Source organism: Rhododendron vialii, chromosome 2a (assembly GCF_030253575.1).
Source record: "Rhododendron vialii isolate Sample 1 chromosome 2a, ASM3025357v1".
Taxonomy (NCBI): domain Eukaryota; kingdom Viridiplantae; phylum Streptophyta; class Magnoliopsida; order Ericales; family Ericaceae; genus Rhododendron; species Rhododendron vialii.
Window position 1 is genome coordinate 10,121,575 of NC_080558.1, and position 9,156 is coordinate 10,130,730.

The window sequence follows — 9,156 nt, forward strand, 5'->3', positions numbered from 1 at the left end:
ACTGTCCTAAGATCTTAGGTTTATCCTCCTGTAAAGAGTGAATATTTTCTTTCCTATGATAGAGAGAATTGTATAGGATCCACGAAATCAATATGCTTATTAGTAATATTAATATCAAAAATGCTACTTGCACAACCGTTGTGTTGGTTGTGTTCGTAATTCTGACCGTCCAGATGTATTTGGACAGTCTAAATTTTAAAAAAACTCTTTCAAGAAAAAGTTTAACTTTTATGAGGAAGAGTTTGAGCGAATCCTGACCATTTATTATAGCAACGGATGGCTAGAGATTGATTGTGTATTGTATTTTACATAACCGTTGTGTGTGTAGCACTCTTGTATTAATATTGGAGTTAGTTTGTGATGAAACTGACACAATTTTCACCAAACACAGGAAGAATAATGTTCACTCTATTTAAAAGAGGGTAAACAAAATTATTTTCCATTTTAACTTTAATCTCATATATACTTTACCGATCAGATGTCTTTGCATCCTCTCTCTCTCTCTCTCTTTGATATTTTGGTAAATAATTAAAGTCAAGTGGGATAATATGAAGACCACTCACATAAAAAATACTCCCTCCGTCCCTTTTTAAGTGTCCTGCTTCGTAATTCCAACTTATTAAAAACACATCATCATTATACCTTTCACATCAACTTTTTCCTCCACTTTCCATACTTACCCATCATCATTACACTTTTACTCACTTACTTTTTAAAATAGAATCTACTTTTAGGGACAAAATAGACAATTCACCAACTTTTACCTACTAACTTTACAAAATGGACACTTATTAAGGGACAGCCCAAAATGGAATACCGGACTATAAATTAGGGACGGAGGGAGTACAATAATCAAAACTAGCAATATTTTGTCAATAACCAAATTTTATTTCTCAATCAAGCACGCTAACATTACACAAAAATATTCTCTCTCTCTCTCTCTCTCTCTCTCTCTCTCTCTCTCTCAAAAATGTTTTCAAAAAATAATTTTTAAAAACTGTAACTTTCATATTTTTTTTCAGAAACTTTTTTTATACAAATTTTTTTTTTTTAAAAACTGTAAGTAAATAAAGTGTGTTTTTCAAAAACAGTAAACTGTAAGTAAATAAAGTGTGTTTTTCAAAAAATTGTTTTTGAAATTTCAAAACTCTTTTTAGTATTCAAAGTTTTTTTATTTTTTGTAGTTTGAAAAGATGATATGATAAGTTTTGGTTAACCAATTTTAACTGTACTATTGTAGACATCTATATTGCTAACTATAACAATATCTTAAATAAATAATCAAAAATTAATGTGTCAACTTTTAATTATCAATTTTTTATTATAGCATTGTACATGTGAATACCCTTACATTAGAAGTTTAATGATAGGAACTGTTACGATCCAACTATTGCGGGAAATGTTTCCATCCAAATGTGGTACATCTAACTTGCAATGTTTCTTTTTTGCGCTTCTGTTGGAATCATCAAGATTTTGCCTAACCGTTGACAAATGTTTTAAAGTATTAAAAATTAAGAAAATCCATTAAATGCGTTACCTGCATATGGTTTGGATGCTTTGTTGGTACGTAATAATCTTATTATATACTAACAGTAAGTTCATGCTATGCACGAGAATTACAATAACAATAAAGAATATAATTTTAATTTGTTTAATTCGAATAATCTAAAAAGTTAATTTATAAGTGCTAACAAACTGGGCCATTATGTATTGAAAACAAATTAAATAAACGATTATGGATAATTGTGCTAGCAAGCAGTCTTCATTATATGTGCTAATAAACATTAGAAGTTTAATGATAGGAAGTGTTACGATCCAACTATCGTGGGAAACGTTTCCATCCAAATGTGGTAATGCATCTAATTAATTTATAATGTTTCTTTTTGCTTCTGTTTGGCTCATCAAGATTTTGCCTAATCGTTGACAAATCTTTCAATGCAGTAAAAATTAAGATTATCCATTAATTAAATGTGTTGTCTATATATGGTTTGGATGCTTTGTTGGTACGTAATCTTATTGCATTCTAAAAGTAAGTCCATGCTATTCACAAGAAGTAATTACAAATAACAAAAAAGAATACTATAATAAAATGCGGACCTCCCTTTCCCGATTGAATTTCGATGATCCGAGCCGCTCAATGTGTTCAGAACGTGATTTTAAAGGTACACGCGAGAAATCAACAAAAAAAATGACCGGGAAGGGCTTCATCGGAGCAGTTTTTGTTTGTTTTTTATCGAACGGTTTAAACAAAAACTGCTTGGATGAAGCCCTTCCCGGTCATTTTTTTTGCCGATTTCACGCTTGTACCCTTAAAATCACGTTTTGAACACATTGAGCGGCTCGGATCATCGAAATTCGATCGGAAAATGGGAGAAATAAGGAGGTCCGTATTTTAATTAAAATAAGGACTCCCTCATTTGAGACTGACTGTATATATATATATATATATGTGTGTGTGTGTGTGTGTGTGCGCGCGCAGCTGGAGCCAAAAGTCTGCAGCTCGTGTCGAGCTTGAGCCGAGTTCGAGCCAACCTAGAATCTAATTGTGAGTCATGCTTGAGCCGACCTAGAATCTTGTGAGTCAAGTTGAACATTGCAAAGCTTAACTCGGCTCGTCTCATTTGCAGCCTTACAATGAAAGGGTCTTTTAGACTAATGTCATGCTTTCCACCCTCTTCCCTAACTACTCATAACTTAATGAAAGGGTCTTTTAGACTAATGTCATGCTTTCGGCACTAAAATGTTTCTATATTGGTGTACCTAGAATCTAATTGTGAGCCGAGCTTGAGCCGACTTAGAATCTTGTGAGTCAAGTTGAACATTGCAAAGCTTAATTCTTCTCGTCTTGTTTGCAGCCTTACAATGAAAGGGTCTTTTAGACTAATGTCATGCTTTCCACCCTCTTCCCTAACTACTCATTACTTAATGAAAGGGTCTTTTAGACTAATGTCATGCTTTCGGCACTAAAATGTTTCTATATTGGTGTATGCGATTGGTATTCGGTGTATGTTTGTGAGTATAGGTTATATCTATTTGTTTGGGCATAAAATATTTTTCGGTAAAAATATTTATTTTATTTGTGTACAATGAAATTACTACTCCAAACGTGCACCGAAATGAGTAGGTTTGTTTTTGTGCATGTGTATAACTTGGTTGGGATTGAGTAGATTTATTTTGTTTGTGTACAATGAAATTATTACTCCAAATTTAAAGAGGAAGTATGTTCTGTCAACAATTTCAAAAAGGACCTGAACTTTTTTTGACGGCACTTATCCCGTTGCGAATATTAATCCTTTTGCGATAGCATCTCTTTTTAAAAGTGGGATCCACAAATGATGAAATAATCTAAAAACACTATGAAGTCCCAAGGGTACCGGTGAAGTCCCAGAGTATGGAATTGGTTTGTTTATAGTGGAGAAATTGTTGAGCCTGGATCAAAGTATGGAGTTGGAAATAGACTTGGTGGAAAGTCGGTTGATCAACTTTAAGTTAAAATAGGAGCCCTTTACGTGAGATTAGGGCTTCGGCCAATGTTGCCAGCCCCTCGTCAATGTATAAGGGTCTTGAAATGTTGCATTTTTGTGGGTGGTTGCTCACCGAGCCTGTGAGTGTAACCGTGCATTGACCGACCTTGCTGTCTTGCCAAGCCGAACCTAAGCCCAATTTACGTAGGTGATGTGAGTCTTAGGCTTGGTGCTTGACCGATTTCCTAGACCTAAATTAATGGGTTGCCCCAAGCGTAGGGCGGAGACCGACGCAGCATAATATTCGGTAAGACCGGAGTCGAATCCACAAAGACGGTAATGTGTGCTGAACAAAAACTCGGGTTGTTATAATTTAAATGGGCTATTAGGTAGCCACCCTTTGTTGTTTTGATTGAGATTAATTAAAACCTAAGAAATTGATTGTTCTTTTCAAATAATTAAAAAGAGGTACGGTCGTAAGATTCATAACACTCGTAACCAGTTCCGATTAACCTGCTCCATTCAGTGTTCTTAAAAACGTTCAACTTTAATTTGGAAAAGATACCCCGCAAGATGCGAAACCTCATGATCGCCGTTTACCCATGCGCAGCGGAGAATTAGTTTTGGACCCCCATTCTCCCGTTCACATGGGCTCCGACAATGCCCTGGTTTGTCTGCGGGAAGTATTTTACCAATCTAAAATTATCTGATTCAGTGTTTGAAAATAGGAGCAGTACCCGAACCGGTCACAACATGCTAATCACCCTGCGACCCTACCCTGACGACTACTCACTAATTAATAAACGAGAAACAGAAGAAACCCTAATTTGAAACATGCTTCCGAATACGAAATAAGCAAAAGAAATTAATAAACAAGTATCAACGAATAACTTTAATGAAGAACAAAAATTAATACGAATTATCTTAGTGCAAATAATTGAACAAAACTTTAAATAACATGAATGAAATAAAACTCGGAATAAAACTGTACAATATTGACAGCAGCCCCGTCGGCAGCCTCGTTCGTCCCACGGCCAGAACTTTTCCACGGCAGCAGCCTTTTCTTTTCCACGCCAGGACCGAACTCCCCTTTTAAAGTAAGTAGGCTGACTTTATATATTACTAGGTGCATGCCAAACGTGCAAAGCACGTTATTCATGCCCGTTGTGTAGATGGGTTTGGTTTTTTGTTGAAATTATGGATCTTGTTGATCGTAGCAGAGGCTATATGGTTAAGTTTGGGCAAGTGTATGAACAGAAGTAGCTACTTGTAGTAGTAGTAGTAGTTATGGTTTAGATGAGTTTTTGTGTTGAACAAAAGGCTTGAAGTTATTTGGTTTCTTGGATCACTTTAGCTACAGGATTTTTTATACAATTGCCAAAGGGTTAGACATAGCAAAAGGTAGAGTTAGTTCTAGTCAGAAAAAGCAAAAGTCCTTGGTTTTTTATACAATTGCCAAAGGGTTAGACATAGCAAAAGGTAGAGTTAGTTCTAGTCAGAGAAAGCAAAAGTCCTTGGTTCGACACTTCTTCATGCCAAAAGCTTGTGAAGTCTTGAAGCTGCTGGAAGCTGATCATCATTTGTTTTTGCTGGGGCTGTTCGGAGTTTGTTCAGCTGCTGGGGAGTTTTCTGCTGGGTTGGTGTCCGTTGTGGTGTCGATTGTTGGCTCAGAGATTGAGGTGCTTGAGCTGTGGTCTCCTTTTTTGCTTCTCTTATTTGGAGTGTTCGGTGGTAGAGCGAGGAGTGCTTCTGAATGATTTGCTATTTCTGTGCTGTTGTCAAGAGAGATGGCGTCAACATTGAATTTCAATTGACTGATTCCGGCATAGTTGTGCATGTAGGTTTTCAATGTGATGATGCATTTCTTTGGTTCAGCTAGCATGTGAAGCATTAGGAGGGTGAGTTGGCCCTGCATTTAGTTGGCAGTTAGATAATTTGCTAATGTAATGTGGCTGAGTTTGTTTTTAATGAATGAATTATGTTGTACTTACATCAATTGTATCTGCTGCTGTAATGTTATAGAACTCTCTGCAAACAAATCATGATGTAGCCTACACCTTGATGGGTTGCTCAATCAGTGACAAATAAAGAATTGAAACAACTAAATGAGAACTACACAACTATGTTTCTACTTCATTGCTATAGCTATTATGATGCAGGATGATTATAAGAAGAAATATAAAACCTCAGGATGTTTTGTTACACAGTTTCTCCGCTTGTTCTTTATTCGAAGTTGTTGAAGCTAGTCTAAAGCTAAAAGTGCTTCTATGGAGTTGATAAGTTATGATAGGGAATGCTTCTTTGGGTGAGGCTTGTTAGGATAAAAAGCCTTGCTGCGAGGGATTCCGAATTTGGGAAGGGTAAAAAAGAATCAAGCAGAAATGTTGTGGAGGGTTGTAGTCTGACTTCTTTTCAGACCATGTGATCCCTCCTCCTCTATAATTCGTAGCTCCTAGCCCATACCTGCTTCTTAGCTTCTAGCTGGTAACAGAAGATGTAGTCTACTTGACTTTGGAAAAACAGAAGACTTCGGTTTGTCTTTTAACCAATGGCTAAGGCCAATAGAAGGCCTTAACCTGAAGTTCTAACATCACAGCTACAGGTCTAGTGTGAGGGTAGTTAAAATGGATAAAAAAACGAATAAAATTTCTGTTCAGTGATCCTCCCTAAGGGTATGAGTTCACTGAGCTTTATCTACTAAAAAGAACAAAGGAGAGAAATTACTCTTTTAAGCAATAGCTAAGTGGAAATATATCTTTTTTCTAAAGTAGAGTTTGTGCAAGTTAGACAAAGCAAAAGTCTATGGAATGCAAGTTCTTCGTGTCAAAAAAAAAAAAAAAGGGTAAAGAAACTGCAGTTTGTGCTTACTGACTTCTAATCAAACAGAAATACATGTACCATTTTCATCTCCTCCATGTTGAGTACTCGGTTGTTCCTGAGCAGCAATGCATGGATTTATCGACTTGCGAGTAATTGGTGAGTTCACCAGGTTTTCTGCTAGCATTGTTGAGTACCTAGTCAAGATTGAAAAGATGAAGCGTGGGATTACAAATAATGTGCATTACCAAAGTGGCATCAAAAGGCCAGTGTACATGAAATAGTTGGAACAACATCATGAAAGCAGAAGAAACTTAGGCTGTTTGTCAAGCGATTTTTTCTTTTTTCTTGTCAAGTTTTAGTTGATGCTTGTACAGAACCTGGAACGACAATATTTTGAGAGGAAGGTTTTGAAATGTCACAAGTGTATGGTGAAGTTACTAAAACCCATATCCTAAATAGACTTGCCAGCCTCTCAATTTTCAGCTAGAATTTTGTCACATCTTTAGAAATATTGAGTGCAACTTTTCTCAATCGCTGCTCTTCTTCCAGACAATAGTCATAATGCAAACAATATTTAGTTGTAAACGTAAATAAACAAGACTATGTAAGAAGGTACAATCCTTAAGTGAAAAATTTGCTATTCTTCTACCACCAATTTAGTATGAAGTGTTTTCATTTGTTGGAAGGGGACAACGAACCTTCACTTTCTTTTCTTCCCTTGTGGCCGGGTCCAACATGCCCTTGCTGGCTCCAACGAGCCAATTTCCATTGTCTCTCAGACTCAAAGTCCTGTTAACAATTTCTACAGTGAGCAGAGTGACAATTTTAACCAACCTCTAACTCATAATTCAGTGATCGGGATGATGACTGATATTGATATTTAGTTTGAGTGTGTATTCTGTACAACATATAATTGGCAAGAGAATAAATTCGATCATGCTGATTGCCCACTTATACGTATGCTAGATATTACCCAAAGACTAATTCACCACCTTCGACAACTAAACTTCGTCTTAGGTCGACGTCGAGGCTCTTTTGGAGCTTCAAGTGCTACAACAGCCAAATTATCCATCAGAAAGGTTAAAAATAGCAGCAGACAAGTAAACTATAAATCTGTTCATGCTTTACCCTAATAAGCATGAAGCAAAATGTAAAACCATAACTCGGAAAATAATTCATAACTCCATTCTCTATTTATTTTGTTCAACACACAGGAAAACTGCAAATGCTTTATTCACCTAATAAGTTACCTCATAGCAAAACCAATTGCTACTCAGGTGTTATACAGGCCGATAAGAAAGCAAGGCCGTAAAACACATAAAAAGGAAGATTACTAAATCCATGATCTCACAGACAAGTTCGTAGTTTGAAACAATAAAGCAGTCAACTGCACAAACTCATGACCCTCCAAACTGAAGGAATGAACTATATTCAAACAAACGATACACGATTTAGATATTTGAATAACTACACAGATTGAAAACCATGGTTTGTAAATATCAGTTGAGATAGAACCTTCGATGTGGTGCTTTTTTCCAAAAAAAAAAAAAAAAACATCAGGACACCCTAAAACTGTAGAGCATGGAACACAAATGAAAAAATACTCTTTGATTTCCCAATAACATAGCCCAAATGCAAGAAATGATAAATTAATAAAATAAAATACAAACCACAGCTTACAAACCCAACTAAACCATCAGAATACCACAAAAGCCAACATGCAACACAAATGAAAAACCTACCAAAGCCATCGTAATGGTAGAAAAGCAAACATGGAACACGAATGAAGAAAAGGAACACATCGAAAGAAATACTCTGTGATTTTCCAATAAAAACCACAGCTTACAAACCCAGCTAAACCATTAGAATACCACAAAGGCCAACATGCAACACAAATGAAGACAAGAATAAAGATCTAGAAAAAATTCATGGACATCTTGATAATGAATTCCACCATAACAAGAAAAAATAATTAATTTTGTTTGATGCCTGCTTGTTCTTCATATGGATTATCATATTAATAGTTGTTGAACACACAAACAAACAAGACTATAATACTCCTTACTTCTCACTTTCTAATACTTCACTCACCAAATCAACCAAACCAACCAGACCAGACATCAAAATTCCTCAAAATCTGTCACAAAAACAACAAATGAAAATGAATACTACACGATTTCAGAATCAAGCCACAAAAGCGAACATGCAACAAAAATCAGGAAGGGGGAAAACATCAGCAACTAAAAATAGTAGCCCTAAATGAGTCTACCCACATAAATCGAACACAGAAGCACAAAAGCACACAATGAAACCTAAATGCAAGAAATCATCACAAAATTACATGTAATGGAGCGAGCAGAGTGACGGTAAAGTCATAAAAGCACACATGCAACACACATGGAGAAGGAAAAAGAGATGAAAATACTTCTAGACCGTGTCCGAGTCGAGACCCAACAGATCTGTGGGACCCAGAACCAAATTCGTCGGCGGCAGCCTCAGTTCCTCGCCTGGCTTTAGGATCTTGACCTGTCCCATGACAGAGTTTTTTGGCCTGAAATCTCGCGATCGAAGCCGCCCCATCTGGGCCTTAGTTCCGACTCACCAGATTTCGCTTTCAGTGACGAAAAACCTTTGATTTTGGGGTTTGGTTACGGTTGGCTTCGTAATGGAAGGATCTCAGGAGAAAGAGCGGGAGAGACGGCGAAGGTCCGAGAAGATGCACTCATGGGAGTTGGGAAAATATTCTCTTCGTTGGTAGAGAGGGAGGCGGCCAGAGCGGGGTGCCGCTCGCCGGAGACGAAGGTGGAAGTGGTGGTGTTTGTCGGTGAATAAAGGAGGAGAGAGAGAGAGGTGTTTCGGTTAGGGAAGGAGA

The 9,156-nt window shown here is 36.8% G+C and overlaps 1 long non-coding RNA gene across 2 annotated transcripts; it reads right to left on the bottom strand.

Annotated features, from left to right (window-relative positions):
- Positions 1–6,335: 6,335 nt before the first annotated feature.
- On the bottom strand, positions 6,336–7,291 carry LOC131315747 (uncharacterized). 2 transcript variants are annotated; one of them, XR_009196882.1, is made up of 4 exons: positions 7,277–7,291; positions 6,983–7,073; positions 6,557–6,661; positions 6,366–6,478 (listed from the first exon to the last, which is right to left on the bottom strand). It is a non-coding gene; the product is annotated as an uncharacterized LOC131315747 (long non-coding RNA). The 2 variants fall into 2 exon arrangements; XR_009196881.1 differs by lacking the exon at positions 7,277–7,291 and having other exon boundaries at positions 6,336–6,478; positions 6,983–7,260.
- Positions 7,292–9,156: the final 1,865 nt, after the last annotated feature.